At 41.0% G+C, this 18,947-nt stretch overlaps 1 protein-coding gene across 1 annotated transcript in view; it reads left to right on the plus strand.

Annotated features, from left to right (window-relative positions):
• Positions 1-18,947, plus strand: part of DCTD (dCMP deaminase) — a 64,222-nt gene that overhangs the window by 1,388 nt on the left and 43,887 nt on the right. The window contains exon 2 of the mRNA XM_075028072.1: positions 1-179. The gene's annotated coding sequence lies outside the window, so the exon portion shown is untranslated. The remainder of the gene's footprint in view (positions 180-18,947) is intronic.

The following is an 18,947-nucleotide window of genomic DNA, read 5'->3' on the forward strand; positions in this document are numbered from 1 at the left end:
AAGCACAAGTGGAGAATACATGCACACACCGTTTGTGCCCTGAACTCCCCTGGCCTAAAAAGCAGGCAGCTAAGTCGCATTAAGTTTAGAAACCAGGTGTGAATTACTGTGCGTTTATCTCACTTTTGCCACAGGAGAAGAGTACTTCAGGCTGGTTACCATGGTTCAGCTGATAGAAGGTAACTTAATAAGCTCTATTAATTTGCATGTGTATCTGATTCCCAAGATTTGGCACTAGAAGTAGAGCATCTATGGGGGAATATGACTCCCTAGTTTAGCGGCTAAGATTCCTTGGTAACCCAAGTTTTAGTCCGTTTGCTAGAATGTTTTATTCCTTTTCATGTAAAAGTACTGGTTTAAAGTAACAAAATTTTCCTGGGACCCAGAAATGTCCTTTTTTTTTAAAACTGGCTATCTACTCCATTATAGCTATCTTTAGCATTCAGCTCTATGAATTATTTTTCTGAGACAATTTACACTTACTAAGTACTGGACTTGTTCAGTACATAACAAGTTTTTGGATTCCACTTCACAGGCCACATAGCTGACAGGCATTGCAGTAATTAATTTACAGGTATCTAAGTCCCATTGTTGGATCTGCTCCTAAATAGAAAAAAAACTACCAGCAAGATATGATTTTAATGTAGCTAACTGCCAATTTGCTAGAGCCAAGATTTTTATTATTTTAGTCATTCTACTTACTTTATTCTGTAACACTGTCTCTGCAAATGGCTTGTATGCCTCCCTGAAATACCTGTATGTTGAGCTCCAGGCTATCTCGAAGATTTTATTTTACGTCTGTTGCATTAAGGTAATGTGCAGTGAAACTACATACATGAAGTAAGGCCCTGGTGGTTAACAGTGGAGAAAAACTGAGCCATTCTAACTCCTGGATATCTGTAAGAGTTCAGCCACTTAGGGAAAGCAACAGGATCATTGCCTATTAAAGTGACAGACTCATTTATTTTCATTGAGAATATTAAGTTTCAATGAGCTGATTGATTTATAAAGTCCAGTCTTGTTTTCCATCAGTGTAAAAAGGCACTTTTACTATCCATTTACATTTGTGTCCTTTTAAATAGTCTACTCTAATTTTATAAACTTGTTTATAGATGACATCCTACAGTGAGAAAGTACATGTGGCAGTTGTGGGACAGGATAAACTGGATTTCCTTTTCCCTTTTAAAGTTCAGTTTGAGTTATCAATAGGACATTTTGTTATGTAAGTTGATAAAAAGCTATAGAGGATATACTTTTCTTTCTGAAACTAGCTGCCAGTTACTTTGGCATTAGCAAGGAGCTTTCATAATGATACAGCCTTTTTCATCCTGAAAAAGCAGGCCTGTTATACAGCAGCACTCCTGTACTCCTACCCCCTAAATAATCCACACAAAAGAAAGCATGGGATTAGAAAAGCTGTAATACCAAGACAAAACTGAAACCTCATTTATGTCAATACTTCCCCTGAAGTTAATTATGGCACCTGAGGTAATACCTAATTCCTATTCTATGTCACCACCAAGGCAGTCAGAACCACATCTTTGTTTATGGGTCAGATGAGATCCACATGGATGTGGATCTGATTTATAACCATCTTCACCAGGGTAAAACTTCTCATCAGAAAACATCAATATTTTCATTTGCACAAATAGATCAAAATTGCAGTTCTTAATTTTTGGAAATAAATACACTAAGATCATTGCGTAATTGTCTAATTTCTATATATATATGCTTGTGTGTGCATGTACAAATGTGCTTACACTTAAATATAAACTGTTGCATGGTAAGTGTTAGGATCTCCCCTTCCTCCCTCCATTTTCCATTGTTTGAGTACTTCATTGTGTTTGTATTTATATTTAGAGTTTACAGTCCACAATGCCTGTTTAGGACTACTTAGGAATGACAATATTTGAAGCCAGAGTGACAAAAAGTAGGTAATATTTGTGTAAATAAATGCCAGACCTTTAGTATTAGAGAACATTTAGCTTTTTGAAGGACTGCTATTGTTGTACAAAACAGAATCCAATTATCCTCGTTTTTTGCAGTTTTGCAATTTGGACTGGTAGAAAATAATTTCTTCCACTATGCTTTAATATTTTTTCACATGTCCAATATAGGAAGGCAGAACAGATGTTCATAATGATCCTTTTTAGCCTAAAATATGCTATAAATTTTAACTAAAAGTAGTTTTGCAAGTATACCTCCTACATCTCAACTGATAACCTGCCTAGCATTTTGTGCTGACATTGTCAGCTGACAGCATACCACAGATTGTTTGGCTTAATTGCATAAGACAGCATAGTTCAGAAGATGTAAGCATGCTTTATTCAAAACACAGAAGGGTGCATACGAAGGAGTTGTCCAAAAGCACAGAACAATGTAGCTATGGCATGACTTAAGTATTTATCAGTAAGTATGATAAATAACAAGATATGCTGAATGAAAAGGAGCTAATTGTTCCTCTCTTTTGCTTTGCATATGTATGTTTAACTGTTCTGGAGAAGTTCACATTATAAGCAGTACATAGTTAAAGGACTGAGTTAAGGGGAATTATAACTATTTTGTGTCCTTTGTGCTTACTGTTACTAGCTAGGAGAAAACATGTCTATGTGAAAATTTGAAACACAAGTGTGGAAGTGGCTGAATCAAGGAAGGGGTTCTACAAAGGCAAATGGTTGCGGCCTGTCACATAACAAGAAGCATACCCTACTCCAGTCTGTACTAGTGTAGTTAATCTCCTGATACTCCCTGCTTGCTTCTTTTTTCACAGTAAATCTGTTCTTGGGACTGACTGTGATCAAAAAAGTCCTTCCATAACAAAAGACTCCCTTAACTTGATGATCCGCTAGAGTGACGTCCCTGAAGAAATTTACAGCTGTTACAACTCTAACTTGTACTATCCACAAGTGGCTCTGAATCAAGAGCTGCAGCTGTCTCCCTGAAAATCTGCATAGTTCAGTCTCCACTGCAGAATGAATTATGAAGTATGGTGACAGAATTAATTTCTAAAAACATCTGACAAAAATGTTTGAAAATATATATTGGTTATGTTGGGGTTTTTTAGACACTTAAACCACCAAATATGGACAAGTCTGACTTCCCTCACATATAGCTACTGTAGAACTCTAAAAATAGTATTTCCAGCATTATAAATATTTGTTTATTTAACAGTGAATTTTATCTGACAGCTATGTTTTCCAAAAAAACCCATACCAAAAGTAGGACTCCTTTATGCAGTGAGATTTTTAATTGTAAGAACGGTTTTAAAAGGCCTGTAAAGAAAAACAGTGTACATGCATGAGGGAGGAAAGGAAGAAGAGTGCTACTTTTACTGTTGTCAGCTTCTGATGCATGTATACATCTGAGAGTAAAAGATCTTTGAATAATATTGTTTCTGGTTGAATTTATGATGAAACTCTGCAGAAGCAATGGAGCCAGATAATGTTTATGTTCATTCAGCTTTTCTCGTTACTCCAAAGGCTACTCTTTCCACTTACATTCATTTGGACAGCTTGCTGCTAAAATAGGATGTCCTACAAAGACTTCCTAGAGTATCAGTGAAAAAGACCATACCAGGTTCTGCTTCAAACAAATATATACTAGCTTTTCTCAGAATTTTGGCCTTATTTTTGCCTTCAGGCATGCATAGGAGAAAGTAATGAGCAATTACACATTTCGAGTCCTTGCAGACATAATTCTAATCCTACAAATCTGAAAATAAGCACACTGAACAATTTTAACTGATTGTTAGTCTGATTAAAAGTTTAGGGTAGGTAGAATGGAATTGGTGTGGTAAGAGCTTTGCCTCAAGCCTAAGTACGGAAATGCGAATAATATTTTCATGGTAAAATCTCAAACTCACCCCAAACCACTCATTCAATTAACTTAGTATTCAGTTCTGTTAACTCTAATTCATACTGCTGATGTTTCTGTGGACAAAGGAAAAAGAAGATGGGGAATTTTGGTTGTTCCAAAAACCCTAGAATTGATGAGGTCCAGATTAGCCTCTGAGGCATATTCCTGCAGAATTTCTTGATGCAGCCTTGGTATGCTGGCTTGGTGTTACACCTCCCGTAGAAACAGTCTTGCTGTATTTTTTTAATGTATCTCTGATACTTGTACCCACAAATTTAACTTTCCTACGTTTCATCGTATCTATGGAATTGCAGTGTCTATTCACTGCTGTCTAATGGCTTTGGAGAACCACAAAAGCACGCCTGGTCAGCCAAGAAGGTTCCGAAGAGCCTGGTCTTCTCTTTTGGCTGCGTGTGAGACAGAAGTAGGCCAGCAATAGAGGGTTTCTGTTGATCAGCAGGGAGGGAAGAATGAGGGAGTTTCTCCATAACAACTGCCTTGGTGGAGAAGAGCAATTAATTTCTTCAAGTATTTAAGATACTCCATCAAGCATCATACAAGTGCACAGGTTTACAGAACTAATGCTTTTAACAGTCCCTCTCTACGGGTGCAAGGAGTAAGTGCTCCCACCACAGCCAGAAGAAAACATTTAATGTATGTCTGCTGTGTTGTATCTAAGCGGCGGCAACAGATGAACTACAAAAAGGAATGTTTTAGCAACGACATCATGAAGTACGTTTCTTCTCTGTATCATCCATGTACTTTCAGAAACACAGTGCAGTAAATGAAGTAGACTGGACTAATCGAGTATTTAACACACCTGAGTTATGAAAAAAAAAAATCCTCTGACTGATGGAGAGGCTTAGGAAACCTTTCTTCTAACAAATGAAAGATCTTATTTGAAACACAAAACCAGCAGGAACCTGCTAAACTATAATACGAAAAAAAAAATGTTTCTTTTCTCTTTACCGACTTTTCATCTCTTCTTTCCCCTCAAAAAAGTAAAGTTTCTTTGCATGAATGCGAAGTACTTCGACATCTGTCCTGGGCAACATCAAAGGAACCTCAATCCTATCTTATTGCTAACAGAGGCTAAAAACCATGCTGCAAAAATAAAATCTGAATCTGTGCAAATTTATAGCAAGAATGGGACTGATGCATCAATACCAAGATTTAGCACTTCTAGACTACTAGAGATGTTGCTGAATTGTATGAATCATCCCATGGCAATTTTCATTCTAGCCTGGTTGTCCAAAACCTAGAATCCCAATGTTAGCACTTTTTAGAGGACTGAAAAAATTTGAAGAACACAGCATGATATTATTATGTCCACTTTGCAGTGGACATAAAAAAAAAAAAAAAAGCGTTAAGTGACTTGATGGAGTAAAAAATACCTAAATGAAATAGGATAGGGATTAGAACATAGGATGCTTTCAGCTCCTGAGCTAATTTTGTTGAACTGCATTGTGTCATTTTTATTATTTCAATATGCGGTCTCAGAAATACTTGGGGTAAGCTTTCTTATCACAAGGAAAAGATTATAATCCATACAAAAATTCCTTTTATTCAGTATCTCATTCCCAGGTAAAATGTGTATAGAAGTTATCAATTCCATATGGTCAAGCATATGTTATGAAATGCTTGTGTCCACATATAAGACACATGACAATATTTCAACAGCTCCCTCCTTTGAGCTTCTTGGTGGAGAAACATAACAAAAGCATAAATTCCAGTTAGCTGTACTTGTGTGTTCATAAATGAAATACACTAATAAAGTGTATTTTCCAACAGCATAAAAAGATTACACTGAACAAGAATTCAGAATAATTTGAAGCTAGGCAAATTCTGCAAAATTTAAGTATTAAAACATAATCCTCAGACTATGAAATGTGAGAGCTGCTGCTGATAATCAGCTGTTCTGTAAAGGTGTAAATGTAAAGCCAAAGGATACACAGCTGATGCTTACACCAAAGGAATCACATCATGGTTGAAGTTGGAAGGGGCCTCTGGAAGTCATCTTATTCAAACCCCCCTGGTTAAGCAGGGCAACCTAGAGACAGTTGTCCAGGACCATGTCCAGACAGTTTTTTAATATCTCCAAGGATGGAGATTCCACAACTTCTCGGCAACCTGCGCCAGTGCTTGGTTACCCTCACAGGAAAAAAAGTGTTTCCTGATGTTCAGAGGGAACCGTCGTGTTTAATTTTGCACCTATTGCCTCTGGTTCTGTCACTGTACACCACTGAAAAGAGCCTGGCTCCACCTCCTTTGCAGCTTCCCTTCAGGTATTTATATGTATTGATGAGATACCCCTGAGCCTTCTCCAGGCTGAACAGTCCCAGCTCTCTCAGCCTTTCCTCATACGTGAGGTGCTCCAGTCCCTTAATAGTCCTTGTGGCCCTTTGCTGGACTCTTCAGTATGTCATGTCCATGTCTCTTGTATGGGGAAGCCCAGAACTGGACTCAGCACGCCAGCTGTGGCCTCACCAGTGCTGAGTAGAGGGCAAGGATCACCTCCCTCAATCACCTTGGATCACCAAGGATCACCTCGGCAATACGACTAATCCAGGGTGCTGCTGGCTGCCTTTGCTGCAAGGGCACTTTGCTGGCTCACGGTCAGCTTTTTGCCCGCCAGGACCCCCAGGTCTTTTTCTGCAAAGCTGCTTTCCAGCCAGTTAGCCTGGACAGTGTACTGGTGCGTGAGGTTATTCCTCCCCAGGTGCAGGACATTGCATTTCTCTGTGTTGAACTTCATGAGGTTCCCGTTTGCCCATTTCTCTACACCTTTAAAGAGCACAGAAGTGTGCCACATAATACAGACATACCAAAACAAAGAAACCACTGCACTGCAAACTGGCTTCTTGAACTCCAGGCCAGAGGTGCCCCTGCAAGCAAGCAGCCAGGTGTTCAGAATAAGTGCTGCTTTGCCTTTAGTCTCACTAGACAATCAGAACAAGAGAGAAACCTCCTCAGGACTGTGGTCTCTGTAGCCTTCAGTGGTATCATGGATGTCATCACTCACAAAAGAGCTTGGTTCTTCTATGGAAGCGTTAATACATGCTTGTACAACTCAACATGCCACCTTCAGCAATAGAAACAAATAGAAGTGTTCTTTTCTACAAAGAAGAAAAATGGTGTTTTCAAACACTAGCTCAGGAACTCTCTGATTACTTAACCATTGATACTTTTTTTTCAGAACATAACAAATGTGAAACTAGTACGATACTCTTATGCGGCAGCCTGCTTCCCACTCCAGGAACTCAAGAAACCATTAGTTTGGGCTTTTTTTCAGATTGCAGAATTAGGCCTTTTAACCCGAGGAAATGAAGTGGAGTGTATCTTCAAAATGTAGCGGAACATGGGCTGGTAGTTGTCATGGTTTAACCCCAGCCAGCAACTAAGCACCACGCAGCCGCTCACTCGCTTCCCCCCCCAGCAGTTGTACAGCTTCCATCTAGTTTTACCCCATATACTTAAAAGCAAGATTCACAGTAATTTTTGATGATGTGACTGATGGGTGTGGGGGCAGGAAAGGTAGTGTCACCTTTTTCCATGGCAGGTGCTGGTTCCTGCTCTTTTCTTGCATTCCCCTTCCCACCTCCCTTCTTCTTACACCTGGTCCCTCTGACGCTCCCTTTGCTCCGCAGCCGTCAGCTCTGATCTGCCGGGGCCGGGGCAGCAGCGGAGCTAACACTGACAGACCTGGCTTACTCCATGGAGCTGGCGTGTTTCCCAGCTGCACTCCCCAAGGTGTGCTGTCCTACCTGTATCAACCATGGTGGTCCCTTCTCCGGAGCATCCCACATCCCCACTCTGTGGAAACGTCTCGTTAGCGGCTGTAGTCACCTCCATACCTGTGTTGCTGTGAACAGCCGGCAAAGGACCGCGGTGCCGACAGTGACATCTGCTGTTGGAGTCAGTGGCTGGGGTTGCAAGTCAAACCATCCGATTCTTGCGAGACAGAAGAATAGGGTCAAAGCCAAAACAGGAGTGCTTGCCCCTGGATTCTGCTCGGGAAGGGCTCCGAGTGGAGGTGAATATGCTGCACGTCCTTCAGTGGCCTCAAAACAGCACCAATAGCCACAACAGCAGCTCCATCCAGTGAGAGCTGGAAGAAGAAGAAGCAGGAACTGGAGGTTGAGAGCTGTTGTCACCCCTGGAATCGGTGTGCCTTCTACACTGTTTGCAGGGAGAGAGCTGTTCTCAAGTTACATGTAACATCACTAATCACAGGCGCCGAGATGCTGTTAAGAGAAAGCAAAGATCTGACCAATTAAATCCATATATTTAAAGTTTTAGGTGGTTTTCATAGATCATGAGCAAGGTAATACAAGCTTTTGTTTTGTTTTGGTAAGAGGAGGCAAAGAAATACACTGAGGCAGGGGAGAGGAAGGTAAGGAGTTGTTTATGAAAAGAGGTTTTCTTGAATCAAGGATTTACTTCATGGAAATAATGTTTCAGAAAAAAAAATCTCAAAAAGAACATTAAAAAATTCTCAAAAGCACATATATGCACATTTTGTGTCCGTAACACCACATGAAAGATTAATGCTTTTCTGTATGTATCTTTAAGAGATCTTTTTTGATCTATCAACATAAATGAAGAAAAGGTAAAAATAGAGAAAACTTGTCTGTTGTAGTGAACCTGTCGTGCTACTCCTGCCCTTTATCCTGTAAGGTAAGAAAGAAAAACTAGCGTACACTGCCTTTAATTGCAGCGGAGGCCTTTCACCAGTCATTTTGTTTAATCTCCCTTCTCAGTATTCCACATCTGTGGAATACACTTCTCCAGCAATCTCATTTTAATAACATATTCTAATCCATTAAACTCACTCTGGTGAGCTTGCATCGAACCATGACATTTCCAAATCAAAGTAAAATCAAAGGCCTTAAACCAGACTGCAGAGCTAAAATTCTTTTTCATATCCCTCCACTTTATTTACAGAGGATTCATATGTTCAAATATACCAAATCATCATGACAGGATAATTATGATGTCTTGTCATGTCATATTTTTTGAAACAATGTCAAATACTGAACTGAAGGACGGCAGAAAACTAAGAAATAGCAAAAAACCCCAAAGCCAAACAACAATGGATAAAAGACAACCCGTAATGAGCATGTCAAAACTTTGTTTTCTCTGCTGCTTTACCTGACAGTTGATACTTTCGCAGCACCAAGTGAAGTCCTGTTAGTCTGTACTGGGTTTGCATGGCAAGGTTTTCGTAGCGGGGGGGCTACAGGGGGAGCTTCTGTGAGAAGCTGCTCGAAGCTTCCCCCATGTCTGACAGAGCCAATGCCAGCCGGCTCCAAGACGGACCCACCGCTGGCCAAGGCCGAGCCCATCAGTGATAGTGGTAGTGCCTCTGGGATCACATATTTAAGAAGGGGGGGGCGGAACCTGCACAGCTGCAACTGCAGCTGGAGAGAGGAGTGAGAACATGTGAGAGAAACAACACTGCAGACACCAAGGTCAGTGAAGAAGGAGGGGGAGGAGATGCTCCAGGCGCCGGAGCAGAGATTCCCCTGCAGCCCATGGGGAAGACCATGGTGAGGCAGGCTGTCCCCCTGCAGCCCAGGGAGGTCCATGGTGGAGCAGATCTCCACCTGCAGCCCGTGGAGGACCCCACGCCAGAGCAGGTGGATGCCCGAAGGAGGCTGTGACCCTGTGGGAACCCCGCACTGGAGCAGGCTCCTGGCAGGAGCTGTGACCCTGTGGAGAGAGGAGCCCACGGAGCAGGTTTTCTGGCAGGACTTGTGACCCTGCGGGGGACGCAAGCTGGAGCAGTCTGTTCCTGAAAGACTGCAGCCCGTGGGAAGGACCCATGTTGGAGAAGTTCGTGGAGGACTGTCTCCTGTGGGAGGGACCCCACGCTGGAGCAGGGGAAGAGTGTGAGGAGTCCTGCCCCTGAGGAGGAAGGAGCAGCAGAGACAACGTGCGATGAACTGACTGCAACCCCCATTCCCCGTCCCCCTGGACTACTGGTGGGGAGGAGGTAGAGAATTCAGGAGTAGAGTTGTGCCCAGGAAGAAGGGAGGGGTGGGGGGAAGGTGTTTTAAGATTTAGTTTTATTTCTCATTATCATACTCTGATTTGATTGGTAATAAATTAATTTTTTCCCCAAGTTGAATCTGGTTTTGCCCGTGATGGTAATTGGTGAGTGATCTCTCCCTGTCCTTATCTTGACCCACAAGCCTTTTGTTGTATTTTCTCTCCCCTGTCCAGTTGAGGAGGGGGAGTGATAGAGCAGCTGCATGGTGCTTAGTTGCTGGCTGGGGTTAAACCATGACATAGTCCAATGATTTAAATCTTTAACATGATCCCCTATTCCAAATGCCATCTAGCTGGGTACAGGGCAAACAGTGTCAATTCCAGGGTATGACAGGGCTTCTTAACCTCTGCGAAGCCTTGCTTTTCCTGACCAGCACTGGGATATAATCTACATGGATTGTTACACATGATTTCTGAGATGTGAGATTGTCTCAATGCGTTGCTAGGCTTATGTGTATCTTTAATCTGTGTACCTGTATAAGCAAATTGTTCTGGGACAAGTCACAGGAGCAGACTTTCTTGAAAGCAAACGTGTAGCAGGTAAGAAGAAAACTACATTGCTAAAGTGAGCGGGGATAATGGAATACCAAACCAAATAGAAAAAGTCATTTTTAGGGTTGCCTTCAAATGATTGCAGGAAACCCAAAGAACTGTTAGTAACTGTTGACTTTTTGGTTGAAGCAAGTCAAGCAAGCAATTTTTGGATCCTCTTCAAACATTGGATTTTAATTTTGGTGCTCTATACATAGCAGAATTAAGTATTGCTATAGAAAAGAGGTAAACATTTCCACGTCAGAATTCTTCATTCTTGTATTTTATCAGATGTGTTTAAATTTCATCTCGCACAAGTGGAAACTGCTATTTCTATTTTGCAAATGTATATAATATGATCAAATCACTTCTTAATCTGCTCTTTGGTAAGTTTTCACTATAAAGCTCACTTCCCTGTCCCTTAATCATTTTCATTTCTCTTCTCTGACTCCACTGCAATTAAAGGAGATCTTTCTTCAGTTTGAAATATCAGAAATAGAACTAACTCCCTAGCAATAGTCACACTAATGCCAAATATAGGGATATGTGGCATCTATCCACTTCTATAATTTCCACAGTTTTTTGGTCATAGATTAGATTAACTCCTTCTGCCACAGCACCTCACTGGGTCTTGTGTCCAAGGATTGCTACTGTAACCTAAGCTCTTCTGTGACAGGGATTCCCAGGACTAAGGCCACCATCCCCTAAAGATAACCTGTATACTAGTTTCCCAGATACATGATTTTGTTTTTCCTATTGAAACCCATCTTGTTTACTTTTGGCCATCATACTCCAAAGCTCTAATGCCTGTCCCAGTGCCATCACACCTGTTTTTTCCCAATTTACTGTCAGAGCAGGAAGTATTTTATCAGCATCATGTGCCTTTTCGCCAGCTACAAGACAGAAGTATTTCTTGAGCATGTCTGCTTTTTTTCTGCATTATTTCTAATTCTGTTGTTACCACCTGTGAATCGACCAATACCACTGGTGATAGCAGAATGTGAAAAGCTGAACTACACAAAGTCAAAATACAGGACTGAAGGTAGACCTGTCTTTTTGAGCTCTGATGCCATCAAAATTATTCTATGGGAGTTGACATACTGTCACATCCCAATTTCTCAGGACGATGACTCAGGTTTGCTGATTCCCAGGTCAGGGTTAAGGTGAAACGACACCAGGGATCCTTTAACTCACAAAACTCAATTTTTATTTGCTCACAACAAAAATTGGCATGAAACTACGTCAGTAAACAGCGTAACATGTGCTAACCGTACATGACCAAACATACACTATAGGCCTTGTTTCTCTGGGAATCAGTTCAGGGAGGACAGTAAGGAGATCCCTCCCGTTGAGTCACGAGGTTCAGAGCGGACCCCTTTGCTTTCTAGACCCCTTCTCAGAAAGGAGCCCAGGGGCGGCTGGATCCACTCTTAGTCCCAGACTTGGTCAACGGTTTATGTCTAAAGGGATGAGGTGTAGGGATTAGGGTAAAAAAAAAAGAGAGAGAGAGAGAAAAGAGAAAGATTTCACCGGTCCTGGATCCAGCATTGGTCCAGTCAACCGAGGGGTCCGGTTCCAGTGGGCTTGCGCCCATGGGGCTTCAGCTTGTGTCCTTTTATCATCCTTGCCTCTCCTTCGGGCAGGCACTCAAACTCATTGGCTAATTAGGTAGCCTTTGGGCCGTGGGCTTGGGGGTCATTCTAGGAGTAGCTTCCCCTTCCCTGCAGCCATCATCTTTGGCCATACCTGGTGAGCTGCCCTGCTCAGCACATCAGAACAGCATTACCAGAACAGGGAGCTGTGCACCCTCCCGCACGGCCTCCCCCGCTGGTCTGGTCGGCTTGTTTCCACCTGGGGTTCCTTGCTAGGCAGAGTTACTTGTTATGCAGAACTTGCCCCACCACAGTGTTTGAGACATTAACTCCTTCAGTCTCTCACACATACATTTTAAGTTTTTCCAAACAAGGATTTGTGTATAACTTTAATTTACCAGGCTCCATTTTGATTTAATTAATGTAGCATTAAAGATAGAAAAGGCATTATTTTTATTTTGTCACAATTTTTAGTCTAATATTAATACAATCCGTTAATCTTAAAATCCATAAACTTTCTGCAGAAAGGCCACACAATTTCCTATAATTTTTAAAAATAAGGGCTAATAGTTATAACAACAAAAATACCATTCAAGACCTTACTTCAGCACTGCTGCTCTTGCTTTGTGTCATTGGTACCTTATTGCACAACGTGTAATTTTAGACTAACTACAAAATAATTTTACTATCTGTTTATTAGTTAGTCTGGAATTGTTTCATAAAGTTATCATAATTGTGTTTTTATAAGGTACATTTGCAACCCAAGAAAACACGCTCAAAAAACCCTGGCCATTGAGTAATCTTGAGTTTCTCCTGCTAAGGACCCCTTTGACATTTTAACAAGTCTCCTGAACACATTTCATTTCCCATCTATTCCTAGACAGCCCTTCCTGTCCTCAGCCCTGAACCCTGTCCCCTTTCCAAAAAATCTCAGTCATCTTTCCTTCAGGGACAGCTTGACAAATCGATGCAGTGATAAAGGTTTATCACTCCTGCTGCTGCTCTGACTCTCCCCATCTGCCTGGAAGAGCTATAGTAAGAGCACAGAAACGGACATAACCCCTTGCTGTAGCATATCATCTTGTGGACATTTTCCTGCCATACAAAATTGTGATTTATGGCTCAAATTAATGAACACATACTACCGCCTCCCCCCTGGGGGTGTTTGAGAGGGACCTTTTGGAGCCACCGGTCTGTGACATCGGAAAGCAGCAGACCCCTTTGGTGTCTGTAGGAGCAACACCTGGACCTCTCCTTCCTGCTGGGAGCACTAAGGACAGCACAAGGTATTTTGTCTCCTGGACCGTGGAAACGGGTAGCTTCTGCCTGGCTGACTGCATCCTCATCCTCCTGCCATCAGCACAGTTTTAAGTAGGGAGAATGCTGGCATGCCTCTCCCCTCTCAGCAAAGCAGATTAATAGGACTTTTCTTATTGCTCAAGGTTTCATGTTTTCTACAGCCACAGGCAGACATTACAACAGGTATTAAGCCTATCGAGGTCTACTTTCAAACTTCATTTCAAACCACTAGCCTTGGCACTTGAGAAATACTGATTACCGTCTGATAATTTTGAAATTAGAATGATATGACTCTGGAAGGCTCTAAAAGCAAGTTTATGTCTAAAATGTATGGAGGATGGGGATGAATCAGAGCCAATTATGTTAATACATTTATTATTATACTCATATTAGTAAATCAACATGTTCCTATTATTATACCCAGGTTTATATTACTAAATCCAGAGGGGAAACAAGTGTCACAAACAGGTGAACAAAAGGTTTCTCCTGGCAGGATGAAACTATGCGAACCTAAAGATCCACAGTGTTTCAGAAGCTTGAGGCACCTTCAGAATTCAGTTTTTCTAACTGCCTATGCATAACATTAAAATCTGTTTGCATGCTTAGACTTTAAGATAACATGTGGGTAAGAGGTCACATATGTGCAGGTACAGTAGAGCATTTGGAAGAGATGAACCTTGTAAATTAGCAGAAGCTTGGAAGCTTAGCAAAATACAAGTTTAAGTTAAATAGCAAAAATAAGGGTATGTGTATATATATATGTATAATTTGACAATACATTAGGTTTTGCTATTCTCTGCTAAGAATGATACCTTTAATCTCTTGCTGCATCTGAACATTTATCTGACAAACATAACCACGATTTTTTTCATCAAAATTACAAAAATTGTGCCTCAAATAAAAATATTGTTGTCATGGGACAAAACTTTAGGTAATATATGCAGAAGTTGCAAGAGAATCCAGGAGTTCATATTTTGTAGCTGTTTTCATTAGGGAAACCCTTTATTAACAGTTAGCATTTTTTTCCTCAGCAAAGCGCTTTCAAAACATTTGCTAATTAAAACCTTTATATCTTTTAGACAGTAAAAGTGCCTTTTCCAACCTGCAACAGCTATGTAACTTATTTTATTAGTGGTTTAGTAATAAAGTCAGATAAACCTTTGATTTAATAATTAGCATTTATAGAGTGCTTTCTGCCTTCAAAGCACTTTGCAAACATTAACTAATTAATTCTTGCAACTCCCCTGTAATTTGGGGAAGCAAGTATATTCATACACATTTGCCTGTGGTTTAGTGAAGAAAGTATTATCTCAGACATTTTATGAAACAGAGAATTAAGACATATAAATTAAGTTATTCATTTAAGTCCACAAAGATGGAAACATTTTCAGAGTAGGAACTGAAACTAAATTATCCTCCTCATCCTCTTCTGTACTCCAGTCACTCGGCTCTTTCAATGATTTTCTCTGGAGGGGTCCAGCCAGGTCTGCCAAAGCAAAGCAAAGCAAAGCAAAGCAAAGCAAAGCAAAGCAAAGCAAAGCAAAGCTTTGGATGCTCAGCAGGTCCCTCCATCTTCTCTTTACCCGACGTCTCAGGCCGCTCGCTCGTGGTACGTGCATACCTCAGGAAGACGTGCAGCGGTTCACGCAACATGTTTGCCCGTGCGTGCTGGCCGCGGGTATGCGGCCATCCGACGAGGAGGGGGCCGCAGCAAAGGGTTGCAGTGGGGCCCGTCCTTCGTGATCCCAGCCCCTGCACCACATGCAGTCGGTCACATCCAACAAAGCGGGTGTCTGGGGCTGGGAGCAGGGGATGGGTGACGTGCAGGAGCCTCTGGGGCAGGCTGTGGCAGGGGAGCCAAGCATTAGACTTAATAGGTGTCTCGCAGGGATGCTCCTCTGGGCTCCCTGACCTCACTAATGAACTCTGCCCACTCTGGTCTACCTGGTGTTAGCTCTCCCTGGCCATCACTACAAGATGAAGACAAAATTAATAAAAAAGCAGTATTCTCCCGCTGACAGCTTGCTTTATTTCCGCCTTGAGTACAACCTGCTACAAGTATTATTGTAAAAGAGGAATATTGCTTGTTCCCTTTCTTTCCTATGGGTTTACAGATCTGTTGCCTACAATAATACAGCTTTCCTGTCCACTGCAACTCATGTACCTACGATGTTATACTGCATTTTAGCCATATGATAGATAGGTACCCTGCGTATGCTGTAGGTGGAGTGAGGAGAGTACGAGCTGCAAGAAGGCTGTGCCATGGCCCTGATGGTATCAGAGAACAGTGAGGAGTCATTTGTGGTGTTTCAACTCAGCAAAGCAAGTAAGCTTTCTTGACTCACAGGCTTTAGGAAATTTCCTGAAATTAAGATACTTTTTTTACAGCAAATAAAGGCCATTAACAAGATTTCAAAACAAATGGCTTGTTTTCAGTGAATTTAAGAATTCCATCAGGTACAAAGGCCCAATCATTTGTCATTCTTTGTTTTTGCTAAATGTTGGGAATTAATATTACCATGTAAGTTTTTGTGTAGTTTTGTAAGTGTATTTTTGTTTGACTGATGAAATAGTAAGCCAGAAATCAATTGTATCACTGCTGTGTATCAGTTTCTCTTCAGCCAACATTTTGAAAATCCAAGAAACTTCAGGATGTTTTTAATAGCTCAACTGAGCCAAGTTTTCATATGTCATGGTGTCTCCTTAAAGCAAGAGAAACAGAGTGAAACAGCAACAGAGATACCTGCTCATGCACACTTCATCATTACATTCAGAAAAACAATACAATTAAATATCATAGGAGGTTTGTAAAGATTAGAGAATTAGGGGCTAAACATTCCTTGGTGATCAGCTATTTGTTAAGTATTGAAGAGTGACTTTTGTGATTCTGTTTCTGTAAGCTGAGTCTGTCAAGTGGAGACTACTAGAAAACACAACAGTGCTGCATTTTGTATTTGGTGTGCCAAGCACTATTCCTCTATGGAGATGAACAGATTTTTTTTAATTTGCTATTTTATTGTATTTATAATTAGCCGTCTGGAAAAAAAAGTTCTCTTTTAGCATCTGCAGTGATGCATTGATTCTTTCATTACAGCAAATTCACATGACCCCCGGTGTTCAACTGTAAACAATAATAGTTACTGGCTTCATTAGGAAGCTAGCAGATGGCTTATAAGTTCTCATGGTAGCTTTTATCCATTTGAGGCTTGCAGTGTGCAAATGTTTGTCTTTTAAACAGGATAAAACAATGTAAAAGGGACTCTGTGCTTTGTTTTTATTAGTAGCAATTCATTTGTATTGCAGATTTGAATCTGACTATCTAAGTGCACTGTAAATTTTTCCTGGCTGCAGGTAAAATACTCTCTGGGCCTTGCTTCTGCCTCTGTGGCATTTTCTGCACCAGCAGAAGTGAGGTCAAATGCCACTTCTGGAGCTTTGACAGAGCTGTATTTTTCTTAGTAGGACTCATGTTATAAACCCAACCTTCCTTCCCCTTCCCCTTCCCTTTCCCCTTCCCCTTCCATTATCAAGTGTTGCCCCCTTCCAGCAGAGAGGCAGCACTGCCTCTGGTTTACCCTACATTTACTGGGGATTTGACCATGGAAATCATTAGCGCCGTTTTGTCATTCCAAAACATTATTTACACAGCCAAATTTTTGTGTACGGTTTTGGAATACCTGATGAATAACAGCTCATTTACTGTCATCACCAGTCTGGTGCCCAGAGTGTGATGAACTTCAGGATGCTTCCAGATAGGCTGCAAGCAATTGCAATGATTGTGAAACATAACCACCACATTTATTACCTAACTGGGCAGAGCTATCTGAAGACCAGTTAGTCTTCAATAAAATTTGGTAGAGCACAATAGCTCTTTTAAAGCAGAACAATTTTATTTTAATGTGTGAGTCTTTGATGGCTTTTCTCGTACTTCTAATACAGCCCAGGCTCTCATTACTACTTTCATGTACTCAATTGTGTTGGCAGCTGGAATCAAGCTACATTATTGAGAAATAGAAGCGGGGGTCGTATATTAAGTATGGTGTTAAATACCTTCAGTTCTCTTTGAAAACACAGGCACATAGTAGTGCAAACTCCCTCAAAGTGTTGCATCACTGTGTTTCAGCTGGATCTGCACATGGAGAAGCCAATAGGTAGTTCATAGTTCGTGTTAATTCAGTATTGGCTGCTCATGGTTTCTTCACACTAAGGCATAAGCATTTGGTTGATTTTTACAATACGAAAGCCTCTCTTCAGGTAGATATCAGCCATTTGTTTCAGAAAGGACCATAAAAGAATAGAAACTTTTTTGTAGGAAGTGTCTTATTTTGAGGGCTTAAATGAACCTGACTGCCTGGGACTTGTGTTTCCTTATTGTACAGTAAGGGCATGAGTATCAAATTAGGGGGCTTTTTTGAGTAAACAGTGATCTAGTGAATCTGTAGGGTTTTATATTGTATTTTCATGTTCTATATTCAGTTATAAAGTTCAAAATTACTTTTGTTTGGAGGGACATCTGTACCTCCTGGAAGAGATATTGGAGTTTTGCTATCAGAGCATGTATTTTCACTTTTTATCCTCTTCTGTTTTATTAAAAATAATATTTGCATAAAAAAACTTCCTTTCTTCTAAGCACATCTGTTGCTTCTACCTCACCTGAAGATCTAACCCTTTGCATGTGACATCTTCAATGAAGAATAAGCAGCAGGAGCAGATGAGCTTTCAAGAAATAAAGAACCTATTTTCATGCAAATGTACTAGTAATTAAAAAATGATAGGGGAGAAAAAAAAAGGCAACTCAATATGCAGTACCTTCACATTTAATTTGAAGTATAATAGTTTTAAACTTTTCCATAAGAACTCCCAGACTCTTTAAGTGGTTTAGTTTTGAGAACAGTAATAATTGTCATTCAGATTAATGGATTAGTTTTTCTTATCAAAAGACACCTTTAAAATAAGTTTGGGGGTAATAGTAAGAAGTCTTAAAGGCTTTTTTTTCCTGTGGTTTGAAATAAAGTTAGTTAAATTCCTAAGTAAACTGAACTTCCATTCAAGTCTGTGGGTGAAGTAGATCTGCACTCAAAAAGCCAGCCTAAGGCCTACTACAAGCCCCACATGACTTCCACTACGGAAATGTCGTGGTTTAACCCCAGCCAGCAACTACGCACCACACAGCCACTCACTCACTTCCCCCCCACGCAGTGGGATGGGGGAGAAAATCGGGGAAAAAAAGTAAAACTCATCAGTTGAGATAAGAACAGTTTAATAGAACAGAAAAAATAAACTAATAATGATAATGATAACACTAATAAAATGACAGCTGTAATAATAAAAGGATTGGAATGCACAAATGATGCGCAGTGCAGTTGCTCACCACCTGCCGATCGATGCCCAGTTAATCCCCAAGCGGCAATCCCCCCACCCCCACTCCCCCCAGTTTATATACTGGGCATGACATCACATGGTATGGAATACCCCTTTGGCCAGTTTGGGTCAGCCACCCTGACTGTGTCCCCTCCCAACTTCCTGTGCCCCTCCAGCCTTCTCGCTGGCTGGGCATGAGAAGCTGAAAAATCCTTGACTTTAGTCTAAACACTACTTAGCAGCAACTGAAAACATCAG

Source organism: Buteo buteo, chromosome 1, assembly GCF_964188355.1.
Source record: "Buteo buteo chromosome 1, bButBut1.hap1.1, whole genome shotgun sequence".
NCBI classification, from domain to species: Eukaryota; Metazoa; Chordata; class Aves; order Accipitriformes; family Accipitridae; genus Buteo; species Buteo buteo.